The following is a 14,687-nucleotide window of genomic DNA, read 5'->3' on the forward strand; positions in this document are numbered from 1 at the left end:
CCTCCTCTATCTTAGACTATGTTGTACACATTCTGTTGGTCTTCTCAACACTTTTGCAGTAATGCTGAGGAAGTAGATTGTTTTCTAAATAAGAAAATATGGGATATACACACAACAATTTGGATAGAATCACATAACAAAAGTCAGAGGAAGACTACCACCTAAGTCTTGAAGGGCTCCTGACTCCTTAACTTCCTCAGGAAATCATGTTTATACTTTTACATGTTAAAGTAAATTTGCCTGAGAAGAAACCTAAATAGCCAGAAATTAGAATATTAACTTTGGGGGGCGCCTGGGTGGCTCAGTCCTTAAGCATCTGCCTTCAGCTCAGGGCGTGAGCCTGGCATTCTGGGATCGAGCCCTGCATCAGGCTCCTCTGCTGGGAGCCTGCTTCTTCCTGTCCCACTCCCGCTGCTTGTGTTCCCTCTCTTGCTGGCTGTCTCTCTCTATCAAATACATAAATAAAATCTTTAAAAAAAAAAAGAAAGAATATTAACTTTGGCTTTACCTCTAACTTTCCATATAAGCCTATTTCTCACATTTCTGTTTTATTTGCAAAATAATATAATGTAGATGTTATATAGAACTGTGAATTATTCAAGTGATTCTAGTAGAGTTTCTAAACTGCCTTCAAGTATCTGGATTTTAAAGATAAATTTATTTTGTCTGAATTTGTATAAATTTTAGTAGAGCATGTGGCTCTTGATCTTGAGTTTGAGGCCTACATTGGGGATAAAGTTTACTTAAAAGATGTTGTATAAATTTATATTGTATAAGTAAAAAGCAATGAGAAAATGCTATTTCCTTGATTGAAGCAATCACATTCATTTGTCTGTAGTCACAGTCATACTTTCTGTTGCATTCCCTTTATGATAGATGAATTCCATAGTCAAGTATCTGGAATAGAAATTTCAGTTGTAATGCGAGGCATTTAAAGAAAGCCAGAGAATAAATAAATAAAATCTATTCTAGAATTAACATTAGAGAAGAAATGGAATAGAAGGAAGGTATGTAATACTTGTTCAGGTGCTGTGTGTTTTGAAGATTAACTTTATACCTATAAGACGTTTTCTATCACCTAGTAATCCAGTACTCTGAGTTGAATATTTAGGCTCACCAAAAGATATATGAATATCATTCTGTACCCTCGTAAACTCAAAATTAGTATTCCACAGATATTGGGAGGCCTTTGAATGTATCTGAACAGGACAATCAGATTATTAGGCTGTGACATAGGCATATTTGTCTGGAATCAGTTTGCAGTATTAAGTGGAAGGAGGAAGCTAGTTAGAAAGTTGTGATAATCTAAGCAATAGAAAGAAAGAGCTTCATTAGGGTGGGGCAGTAAAATTTAAAAGGGTCTGGAGTCCATAAAAACTGCCACTTTACGTGCACTTTCCAAGAGAAGTGGAAATAAAATGCACTAATGTTTCAAGTTTAGATACTGAGGAAGAAGGGATTAATAAATAAGGAGTCTTACTGTGTGCTGTCCACAATATGCCATTTATGTATATCATCTCATCTAATAGTAACAGAAATACAGTCTACAGGAAAAGAAAAAAGTTGCGAAGGTGATTAAAGAAGAAGAGCACCATGAGTCTTAAACACAGAAGACCTCTAGCAGAACTTAAACATTCAAGAATTGAGCATAGTGATTCTGGAATTAACAAGAGTGATCTAGAAATGATCACTGAAACTTTCAAAGTATATGAAATAACTCATTTATGTTTAGAGAGAAAAGATCATAGAATGATGGTCAGGACTTTGGGTAATGGGTACTACTTTTACCGGTTGACAGGAAATATGCAAGCCAATGGTTAGGGCAGAAAAGATAATGGGTAGCTATCAGAATGCCCAAAATAGTGCTATATCATAGAAGTCAGAGGAAAAAAAAAGTTTCAGAAAGGAAAAATTGAACAATACCAGTATATACGTTATAAAGAAAATGAGGATAAAGAGGGTAAAGCAAAGCTTTATATTTTGAAATTAGAAAATAATTAGTGATACAAAAATATGAGAAAGCAGGAACAATTCTGTAACCCTTTATGAGAAAAGTCAACAGTTCAGAGACCAAGCCAGCTTGTGGCAACTCTAACCCAAAGCAGTATTTGTTTGGAGGGAGGGAGTGGTTCTTGATGAAATTATAATTTGGGGAACTTCTGGGAGCTCCAGAAGAGAATGCAGCCAAGCTAAGGCATTCAAACTCTTCCATTAGTAGACGTAGAGAAAGTAAGTCCGAGGTCAATCCGGAAGGTATTGAGAGGTAAAACAGAAGCAAAGCAGAGAAATAGATATCAGTAACATTTGTAGGATGAAAAATTCTGGGTAAGTACATCGTTATCACTAAGATAAATGAACAATAATGATTAATGAAAAGTTCTGATACCATGAATCTGGAATCTGGATTAGTAGAAGAACCAATTCTTTGTTGCAGGGACAAAACTGTCTTGCTGGGTAATGTTTTGTGGTCACTGTAGCCCTGGCACTCTGCAAAGTGCCTAGCATAATAAACATTCTGTACATAGACTAGGAGTTTAGTGAATGAATGAAAGAAACAATAGGGAGCCAGTTAAAGGATTTTGAACAGAGTGAAATGACTAGCATAACATTTTAGAAAGGTCACACAGACTGCAATTAGGATACTAGATTTGATCTGGTAACAATTGTAAGCAGCCACGCTAGTGCAGAAACAGATGTGAGCTGTGGAAGAAATGGCTATGATTGCTTAAATGGAGATAAAGACAAGTGGATAGACTGGAGAGATGTTTGAACTGAAGTGTCAATATAACTTGGTTTTTGGATGTATGAGGTTGAGAGGGAGAGAGGGGCCAGATGGTGCTCAAGGTTTCTTGCTTGAGCAACAGGATGAAACTTAGTGCCAACGATTAAACCAGAAAAACCTAAAAAGAGGGTTAATTTGGAGGAGGAGTAATAACATAGTAATGAATTCAGATTTAGATTTGTTAAATTTGATATCTCTATGGACCATCAGTAAAACTGATCAGCACTTGTATTTATGTCTGGAACTCAGAAAAGAGAATTGAACTAACAATGTCGAGATTTGGGTTTATCGGCCTTGAGTTGGCCATTAAAAAACCATGGAAGTGAGTAAAATTGTGCATAGGAAATATGCATAAAAAGAAAATAAAGCCCAAGACAGATTTCTGAGGAGTGTCTTCATTAAAGGATGGGCAAAGGAGGTCACCGAGGAAACCAGGGAGGAGAGACAAAATATGGAGAATGTGGTGTGGCTTGAATGAAGAAATCTTTTCCAAACAGAAAGGGGGTAATAAAGCTGCATAAAGGCTAAGTAAGATCAGAGCTAAAATATATATATATATAGTTTTTTTTTTTTAATTGCTTGTCATTAGGCAATCGACCTTGATGAGAAAACTTTCAGGGCAGGGAGGGAAGAGGGAGTCATCTGCAGTGTTAAGGAGTAGAGGGGACGTGAGATCTTGGAGTCCACTAGTGTGATGGGGCAGTGAGGCAGGTTGAAGGAGAGTGATGTATGACTGAAATAGAAGGCAAAGGTTCAAGCTCCTCCTTCCAGAAGCTAGAAATTTGTATTTTATAATATATACCCCAGACTTCATCTAAAGTGACTCCTGTTACGTGGAGTGACTTAAATGTAGGTGAGGGGCAGAGTCCTAAACAGTATCTGTGTGTTTTTGGTTTACTCCGTTATTCAAAGCTGTGGATAGGAAAGAGTGGAAACATTGTAAATCATTGTTCTCCCTCATGCTATAAAATCAGATAAATCAAAAAAATAAAAATGAAAATAAATCGGATAAACCTCACTTTCCCTGCTTCAGTCGTCCTTCCTTTCTTTGATTGTTTTCTCACTTTCCATATGTTCTTTTTAGTCAAAACAGGCCAGAATATTTTGTCTTTCTTCCACCTAAGATATAAGGTTCTAAAAGGATTCCTCTCATGGAATTTTGAATCACACAGTTTACGCAAATTAATTATGTGGTTTTTGAAAAAACAGTGCCAAAATAAATATTTTTATGCCTTAAATGATTCCTCTTCCTTAAGAATATATATGTGTATATATAATCTGAGTGATATTCAAAATATTTAACAACAAAACATATCCTGTATCAATGCTTTTATCTGAATCTGTGTCTATTTGTATATATGTATATCTATATGTATGTATTAGCACAAGCTATCGGAAATTGATCTTCTGTAGGCAAATGTGCATTACACATTACCCTCTGGCAATATCATCTCTTTTAAGGATTAATACAAAGTAGCCACCTTATTTCTTGACTCCAATATTAATGTTAAATAAAGTAACACCTTTAAGAAATTTAACTCCATGAAAATTAATACCCGAATTTAAGAAAACCTAATTCCAGACTTAACACTAAACAGACCTCTGATAAAACACTACGTAAACCTATAGACTATTTCCTTTTGACAGTGACTGGCTTGGCACTTTCTATTTGAAAAAAAATAGCAGTATGGTCAAGTGCACTTCATTTTTACTTTTATATTCATCCCTTGGAACAGTGGTGATTCAGATATTTTTCCATCCTCTCAAACGCAGAAAAGCTATATTTGTTTTAAAGATAAGAATATGTGTTAAACCTAGAAAATAATTTTATTATACATTTTATTGACTTCCAGAAAGTTAAGTTTGTGCTGTTGTGCAGAAATTTCACTTGAAAGCCTACTGTAGTAACCCAGGTAGTAGCATAGGCCAGGTTGTTAGCAGAGGAGGTGACAAGTGATCAGATTTTAGCTTTGTTTTTGTAGGTAGAACCGGGGCCAGCATCACAGGTGTGACATCAGGGCTATCACACAAAGTTCTTTGCTCAGAAGCCCATGCTTGGTTTTATGCTCTGCTCTTATCATCTTGAAATTGTTTTTCCTGTCCATATTGAGATATAATTAACATATAACATTGTGTAAGTTTAGGGTGTCCCATGTAATAATTTGATCCATATACATATATTTGTGAAATAATGTTCGCAATAAAGTTAACAACTCCATCACTTAAAAAAATGTGCTGTTGAGCATAGTTGGAAGCTACAGAGACTTTGAAAACGAAACTGAAATGAAAATAAAACAAAAGATGTTTGCTTTATGATAGTGCTCAGAACTCTTTACTTTAAAAAAAGTTTTTTTTCTGACCTCTGCTGTGTTGATGTTGCTGTTCTAAGTACTTTGTGGTAGGTGTTAGGCACAGATCTCTGTTCTTAAGAAACAAATTGTGCCCCAAAGAGAACAATTTCAAACAAATTCAAACAATTATCTATCAGCAAACATTAGGTTACATGATTTATATTTTGTACGTATTTGTCAGAAGCATGTGCTTAGTATTGGACACGGGACTCCAGATATGGTCTTGATCAAAAGCAATCTTCACAGCACTTATTTTTATCAGCACACTTCATATCTCCCTTCCCTAAAATTTAAGCTCAATGGGAACAAAGATGTGTTTGACTCGTTCTTGTTGGTTATCACTGTGTTTGCAATACCCAGAAGTGTCTGGAACATAGGATGAGCTGAATAAACTTCTGTTAACGATTTTTGTTATCCTTAACATAAATTCTTATTCTGTAGTTACTGATGATATTTTATTGTGCATTCTCCTTTCACCTCTATCATATTAGTGTTGACTCATGTTCAACATTATCAATTCAGAATTGCATATATTTGTTGTTTTTTTCCTTGCTTGATTTTAAAACCATGACCTCTCCATCCTATATGAATGTAATTGGAAACTAGTAATTGATACTACTTTACAGAAGGTAGCAAGAATGTCATGAGAAAAACACAGAATTGCAAACCAGGAGGGTTGTAAGATAAATCACTTGACTGATGTAGGTGGGCTGCATTGATCAGTGAAAAAAGGTGAGTAGAAAACAACTTGGACATGAGATAATTTCTTTCAAAACTAAATCTAGAAGTGAGGATTGTTGATGGAAGCAGCTTTACATTTGAAAGAGTTGCTTGAAAGTTTCCCAAGTAGTATTGCTTCGTGTGGTTAGAATGGCACTGTAAGAAGGCAGTAATGGTCAGGAGAATTTCAAAGACCAGAATTCTTTTTTGGATGATTAAGGAGAGAAATGGATCTGTTGGTACTTTTATCATCCCTGAGAAAATCTGCACTCTCACAAGACAACATATAGTTGAATAATGATTACAGAAAATGTATTTGAACTGGTAATAGTATCCTTTTATGGAGAAAAAAACTAATGGTGATTCTCAACTCCTGTGAAAAATTTAACAGAAACTAAAGGTGATAAAGTCAGTGCTTTGAAAAAGTACTTCACTTCTTCCTACCCTGTTTAATTTCATGAATATTTATAGAAATCATACATTTAACTCCATCTCAGCATATAACTTAGTTATTATTTAATTTTTTGTTATGATAGGATCACTTAAATTAGATTTATACTCTTCTACTTTTAAGCTTTCCCCCCTTTCTTTAGCTTTTTAAAGATCAATGTTTACTAAAATTTATGAGAAAACAGGCCAAATAAGTCTTACATATTTTTTCCTAATGTTTAATAAGAAAGTGGCAATTTTTATCTACTATATGAAGGAGAGATTTGTTTTAATAACTTTACATATTGTATTTGAAAAAGAGCTATCATATTCAAATGAAAGATTCAAGTAAATGGTTTTAATAATATAACATTAAGTTATATAATTTATAATTATAATACTTTTATAATATAATTATAATAATATATATTTCTTTAGGTAGGTTTCCTTTTCTGGATCTTAACTTGGGGAAATTTTTAGATATGAGGTATAATTACTTAGCAGCTTGGGTGGTTTAGATTTAGCTCTAAATTCTTTTTCTGTTACATTTTTGAATATAAAATAAGTATATATTACATCCCTGTAATCTAATATCCTGATGTGGGGTAACATATGTAAGTATGTTATGAATAAACCATGGTTAATCTTCATTTTTGTTTTCGTACTGTTTACTTTTTACTTACTTGAAGAGCCTTTTCTCTCAATTTAGGTTAAGCATGAATATGCTGTAAGTCTGGAAATCATTCAGAAACCAAGTATGCAAATAGCTAAATTCATGAACTCCACAAAAGACTACAGAAAGGGATAGTTACATGATGCTTGTTATTTGTAGGCACCAGCAAGTTTCATAACCCAAGGTTGAGGTTAAACACAAAGAACTAACACAGTGGCTACTTTAAATGGTGTGAAATTGCCCTGGGAGGTATGACTGAACAAATTTTAAAAAACCTTAGAGGTCAATATGAGACAAAAATGTACTATAAGTAATATATTGCTGCGTAGTTACTATATGAGTCAATTATGGATCTAGATAGATTCTTACTGTTATAAAACAAATCTTACTTGATTCATAGAATGTGGCTTATTATCTATTGTAAAGGCTACAAAAGCAACTATTTAGGACGTTTGCCTCATTGAACATGATGAGCTGGAATCTTATTGCAGCCCAACACACTGATGTTTCTCTTTTATTTTGTTTTATATTTCTATTCTTATGATGAGGTTCTCTGTTCTTGCAACACTCCAAGAGAGATAAGACTAAGCATTCTTATGATTATGTCAATTATTGGACATGAAAGATTAAAGCCTCTGCAGATATACGAAAAATCATTGAATTTACACTTAAAATCGGTCAATATTATGGCATATAAATTATATCTCAGTAAACCTGCTTAAAAAAATAGATAGAACCGGGACAGGATTTTACTTGCTGCACTAGTGATTTGCGACTTGGGGTTCTTGGGTCTTCTATAATATACAGCAGTGTCACTTATTTATCCCCTACTTATATATTTCCCAACTTCAAAAATTTCCAGTGAGCTTCCATTCTTTAAAAAAAAGTGAAACTAAACAAATCTTTATCATTTCTTCCTTGTTTTCTGTCTTCTTCTAAATTTTAGATTAAAAATGTAGTCTACACACTCTATTTCTACATCTTTCTCTCCCACCATATTCTAGCCCCTTCCTTTACTATTGGATTGAGACTGACTTTGCAGAATTCGCTAGTTACTCTTGAACTGCCAGCTGAAGTCATTTCTGCACAGTTCTCATCTTCTGGAACTGTTTCAAGTAGGAGACATTCTTATGAAACTTTTGATTAACACATGTTTGTTTCTGGCTTCAGTTACCTTATTTTTAATTTGTCATATCCCTCCTCTGGTCACGCTTTTTCTTTCTTTTTCTTTTTATTTTTTGGCTCATCTTGTAGATTCTACTTCTCCTAGTTCTAGAATCTTCCCACCTATGTTATCTCATTCTGTTGGCATTAGCTCTTGTACCTCTATGGAAATGACACCCTAATCCCTAACTCTAGCTTTGACCACTCTCTTAGCTTTGGGTACATATTTTCAATTCCTTTTTGATTTCTCCACTGTCTGTATCCTTCAAATCTTAAAAATAAGTCATCTTCCTTCTTCCTCCAGATACTATCTCCCAATCTTAATCAATAATATATTTATACATCTAGTCAGTCATGCTCTAATGTTCAGCATGTCTTTAATTCTTATCTCCTTTTTCATTCTCTGTATCTGTTTTCATGGTAATAAACTATTCCCAGGTCTTAGAGGCAGGGAAATGGCTAATGTTACATATATAGTGTAGGAACACAGAGTTACCTCAAGACCTTATTCTTTGTAACATTCCTAGTGGCCATCCTGGCACAGAGTTCATTCGGTATAATGTAAAAGAGCAAGGTCTTTAGAATCAACCCAGGACTGGAACTGTCATATATGGCACATTATTGTGAAATACAAAGAGGTTGCTTCTAAAATATATATACTTTTATTAAAAAATAGTCATAACACTGATTTTGTAAGACAAAATTTACTGTCAGCTGTGGAAAATTTCTTTTTTTTTTTTAAAGATTTTATTTATTTATTTGTCAGAGAGAGAGGCATCCAGTGAGAGAGGGAACACAAGCAGGGGAAGTGGGAGAGGAAGAAGCAGGCTCCCAGTGGAGGAGCCTGATGTGGGGCTCGATCCCAGAACGCCAGGATGATGCCCTGAACCGAAGGCAGACGCTTAACCAGTTAGCCGCCCAGGCACCCCACCTGTGGAAAATTTCTATAATAAACATATAAATATATACCGTCTATGCCCTTAAATGTTCTAAGGGGTGCATAAATTGCACAACCATGCATAGTAGCTCTAAGTATAGGACTACATTGTTCAAATCCTGGCCTTACAGTTTAGTATCTATATAACCTTGGTAATATACTAAATCACCTTAAATTTCATATTCATGACCTATAAAAGGTGACTTATAACACTATCTCAGAGAGTTTTTAGCAAGGATAAGTAAGGAAAAATTACATATATATAAAATTAGAAACTTCAAATTTACCTGCAGATGTTCTCAGTTTACTCCTTCAAAGGCACACATCATTGTAAGATGCCAGATTGTGAAATTCTTTACACTAAAGAGCAGATGAAAATACTGTTGGTTTTAACAGCTCATTATAAGTCATTAAAATTTTTGTTTTTGAGAATATTTCATTTGAGGATATTCCAAAAGAAGTAGAGGAACAGTTGCCCTAGTTTTCCAATAACTAAAGGTGTAGCCTAGAATCTGATGTTTATACCTGGATGTTGCTGCTAGCTATTTGGACAAAAAAATGAGAAGGCTTTAACACACTACGAGAAAAATGTCTTGACTTCACCATTTCCATGTTATAATCATATTTTATTATTCTCCTATTTCAGGGTCAGCAAACTACAGGCTCTGGGCCATATCCAGTCCAAGTACAGTTTTTGTAAATAAAGTTTTATTGAGAGACAGCCATACATATTCATTTAGGTATTGTCTAGGCTGCTTTCTCAATCTACCAAACAATGGTAGAGTTGTGTAGTTATCACAGAGACCTGTTGGTCCAGCAAGCATAAGATACTTACCATCTGGCCCTTCATATATGAAGTTTTTCTGAACCCTGCCTTTTCAACCTTTTAAAAATATTAATTCAATTGAACTCCCACTTTGCTCAATTCTACACATGGGAAGAAACAAAGATTGTATTGATCTGGAGTATGGTAGTCTTATTTTTTCTTCCAAAAAATCTTTTGTTAATCAACAATGGAAAGCTAGTTGCAGTATGCTGCCTTAAACATATACAGTTCCTTAGGTTTTATTAAAAACAAAACAAGACAAATGAAAAAACCCTAAGGCAGAACAACCTGTTTCTTTTCACCAGATTTTACTGTCATTACCTAGAAAATGTTTCCTATAAGAAATAAGCTGTTAAGAATTGATCTTTTCCCTTCTTCTGACATTAAAAAGTGATAGTGGGGAAAAGCCCATTTAATAGTTAGAAGAACCATCTAGTTGATGACACAGTGAGTGACTCAGTTCCTTGTTGAAAACAAATTTGGATTGGAACTTGGGGAATTCTATTAGTACCTATTTCCATTAAAGCGAATGGTTGAAACCATGCCTTTCACATGGGAAAATAATCCCTATTTTGCAAGATTTCTAATAGAAAAATGTATGTTTAAAATTTGGTATATAAGTGTTTCTCAATTAACGGTAGCTATCATTTTTTACTATAAAGATTAAGTTCGTTAACTAAAATATATCAAATTAATTCAACTTATCCTTCAGAAACTCTATTTAATACTCAATTTCCCATCTGTTTGTTTTAAATTACTTAATTCCTTCTGTGTATTATTTCTCATTCTTTAAAATGAATAAAAATTTAAACCTCCTCACCTTTTTTCACCTGCTTCTTAAAAGAATTCCACCAAGGAGATTTATAATTTAAAAGCTAGTTTTCTGGTGGTGTTTGGATATGTAGATATACCTGAAGGTATAATTATGAAGCACAAAAATATATAACAATCCTTAAGAAAAATGTTATTTTTTTGGTCATGGTTTCCAATGTCCTAAATACCAATAGTAAGGGATTGGACCTTAATTATAAGTACATTCTCCAAGAAGTTTGCCATCACCTAAGACATTCTTTATAATGTGTTTTAGAGTCAAGTAATGAAAGTTAAGTTTTTCTGTTATTAACTGTGAAGCAGTTAAGAAATACTTTGGGATCCAGTACAGTAAATCCCTAAAGTTAAGTGAAAATGGGAGCAGAAGTGAAATCCCTTTTTAAAAGAAGAAATTGATTTTAAAAAGTACCATTTCCACTGATATCAAAATAGAGCTACAACCAAAGTACAACAGGATTTATTTTCATATACAAGCATAGTTTAAAGCAATTTAGTTCTAGTTTCTGCTCCTGTCCTTGTTTTGAGGACTGATTTTAACTGGAAACCTAAATCTCTCTAAAGTCACCGTAGTTTTGGAGCAAATATAAGGAGTTTAAAGTTAGAATTTTGTCTGGATTCCAAAAATCTTCTGGATCATATATCTTTCTTCTGCGAAGGTTTCAGACCAAAGTCTAGGCTATATTTTATATTCTGTTGTAGACCCCTAGTCTTGTGAAGCTTAAAAGTTACATACTTTGGGGACTATAGTTTATCAGTATAGGAATATGGATGGAAGGAAGGTTCTGTACTTATTATACTGGGAGCTCTGCTCACCAAAATAAACAGCATATTCAAGTATACTAGAATTTGAAATAATTGGAAGTCAGTGTGGAGTATTTATATGCAGTAAATACAGCCTAATTTGAAAAACATAGTTTGGGGAAAATTATAAGAAGTTAGGGCTCGACAAAATGATCATGAGGAGACACCTGTCTCACAGTTTGTGTAAGATAGAACTACTGGAAGACTTATTGCCTAGATAATAAAACAACTGAATGATTAGGCTTTGAAGTTTAAGACCATTAGGGATTTGGAATGTTTGTGATGAAAATTCTGCAACATCGGCTAAGATTTTATTTAGTTGTCAATTCCGTGGGAAGCTACAATATGATTTTAGGATAACCAACATACAAAGTAAAATCTGAGAAGTTTTCTCGTGCTCATCTTTGTCTTATATTTTCATAGAGAGTGGTGTTTTGTTTTGTTTTTTGAGGAAAAAAATGACCAATCCTCATTTTAAGGTTCATCTCAAAATTCCATGAGTTGAAAGAGAAGGACTTTAAAATAAATAAGCACTCTATTCAAGCTTCTTGTTTTGGTTAGAGGTTCAGGACTCATAGAGTAGGAAGATGTGATCTATTTCCTGGAATGACTGATTGATCACACTAAAGATAGACTTTTCTTTTTAACATTTTTATTTAAATTCCAGTTAGTTAACATACAGTAGAATATCAGTTTCAGATATACAATGTAGTGATTCAGCACTTTAATGTAGTGCTCATCACAAGTGCACTCCTTAATCCCCATCACCTATTTAACCCATCCCCCATCCACCTTCCCTCTAGTAATCATCAGTTTGTTCTCTATAGTTAAGAGTCTGTTTCTTGGTTTGCCTCTCTCTTTCTTTTTTTCCCCCTCTTTGCCCATTTGTTTTATTCCTTAAACTCCACTTATAAGTGAAAGTTTCTTTTTTAAAGAATTTTATGCCAGGATGGTCAAAGTCACTTTTCTTTATGAAGATGGTGTGACTCATTAATGCATCAAGCTTTGGCTTACACTAGAAAGCAATCATAAGCTCACTAGTAAGGTTACCCCTGTTAGTAAGAGCTGTCTCATTCATAAACAACTAAAGGTAGGGGCCAAATACATGAAAATAAGTTGGATGTGAAACAAACTCAAGATCCTTAAAATTAAGTGAACAGCAAAGCAAACGGTAACTTTGGGATATAAGAATGGCTATCAAGTCTCTTAAGCCATCTGTGCATGAGTAAAGTGTTAGGAACAGATGAACTCACAACCATATCTGGGACAAAAGCCTCAGATGAGACAAAGGGAGGAAAAATTTCACATAAGCCACCAGAAGACACTAATACTGCACTCCCACACTTAGGTCTCTAACCCAGTGTACATCTGTCTTGATCATTCAAAATAGAAAATTTAAATCTCAGTTCAGACTGAGCCATTGAACACGACCCTATTCCTATGTTGACTATGGGTCAGAGATCTATGGATAAACTCTCCTTTCCTTTCCTGAGGGTACCACTGAATACAAGTATATCCCTCTATGTATAGAAATGACAAGGTAGTTTGAATCTTATTATTTTGTTATTTTATATGGGATAAGGGGAGGGTTGTCATTGTTATTCCTGCCTCCCATAAAATTTATCACTAAAGTGAAGTACTGGTCAAGAGAACCCAAAAGCAACATCAACAGGTAAATATAGCACATAAAAAGCCATAAATTTAATTATCTCTGTGTGTACGCTTTGTCTTCTCAGTTGTACTCTATTATAGTCCAAATGGATCTTTATTGATTTGTTTAATGCCTATTTACATTTTGGTTTCTGCATCTGATTTCATATTTTCTTAGGAGAAAAGAATAACTTTCCCTTAGAGTGGTGGTATGAATGATCAAAATAAATGAGTTTTGGAAATTGAATGCTCGCTTTTGTTCTCCTCTTTCTACTATTTTTCATTAGTCATCTCATGAGATTAAATATTCTTTAGAATACTACTTGGGTGCAATTTTGCCTTGTCACTTAAGAAATTATTAATCCTTGAAATTCAATTTTGTGACAAAACATCTTAATTGATTTACTTTTCAAGCTTACTGTAATTAACAAAATGTGCCTAATTCTTGAGGAAGAGGTTTATAATGCTTCTGCATGCAAATATTGAATAATAAAAATATGTCTGGAAAACATTTTTTTCTCCCCAGCCCATCACCTGGTTTCTTCCCTTAATGAAAAAAACAAAAGGGGTTCTAAAATGCCAACTCTGCTTTTTTTAACTGACCAGGGGAAAGTCGATATTACCCTCCTCCATCTTATTGAATCTAACAAATGTTCTCCAGTCCTCATCTGATTTGCACTCTGTGGCACTGCACACTCTTGCTCAGTCAGCCTCTGTCCTTCCACAGATCCTTCTTCTTGGCTTCTCTAATGCCATACTCTCTTGGACTTTCCTGGTTTCTTTGTTTGTCTTCAGTCTTCTTTGCTGGTTCATTTTCCACTGCCCATTTCTTAACTGTCTACATTCCTCCGAGTTCTGTCTTTATTAGGCTCTCTTCTCATTTTCCCACCTCTTCTGCCTTCTGCAATGTAGCCCAGACTTTAGCAGCCCAGTATATAAACCAACTACTCAGGTTTCATCCGTTTTCTTTTGCTGTGTAACAAATTACCACAAATTTATGGCTTAAGACAATACTCATTTAGTATTTTACAGTTCTGTAGGTCAGAAGTCTGGGTGAATTTCATCTGGGTCATCTGCTCAGGGTCTCAACAGGCTGAATCAAGCTGTCAGCTAGGACTGAGGTCTCATCTGAGGCTTGAGGTCCTCTTCTAAGCTCACTGGTGTTGGCAGAATTCAACTTGTGATTGTAGGACTGAATTCCCCATTTTATTGATGGCTATTGGCCAAGGGCTTTTCTCAGCTCTTAGAAGCTGCTCCCAATGCTCCACCATGTGGGCCTCTGCATGAACCTTCTCACATTTTAATCTTAATCTCTGATGTCAGGGAGGGCCCAATCTCCTTTGAAGGGATCAACTGATTACGCCAGTCCCACAAGGATCTTCCTTTTGATTTTGATGAATGCAAAGTCAATTTATTAATAATTAAATCATTGGAATTCTTCCCCATTGCATTTAAAGGTTCCGCCCCCCACAGGAGTGGAAGTTGTACAAGGTGTGAACACCAAGAGTTGGACATGTTGGAGG

This window comes from Ursus maritimus, unplaced genomic scaffold (genome assembly GCF_017311325.1).
Source record: "Ursus maritimus isolate PB19 unplaced genomic scaffold, ASM1731132v1 scaffold_26, whole genome shotgun sequence".
NCBI classification, from domain to species: Eukaryota; Metazoa; Chordata; class Mammalia; order Carnivora; family Ursidae; genus Ursus; species Ursus maritimus.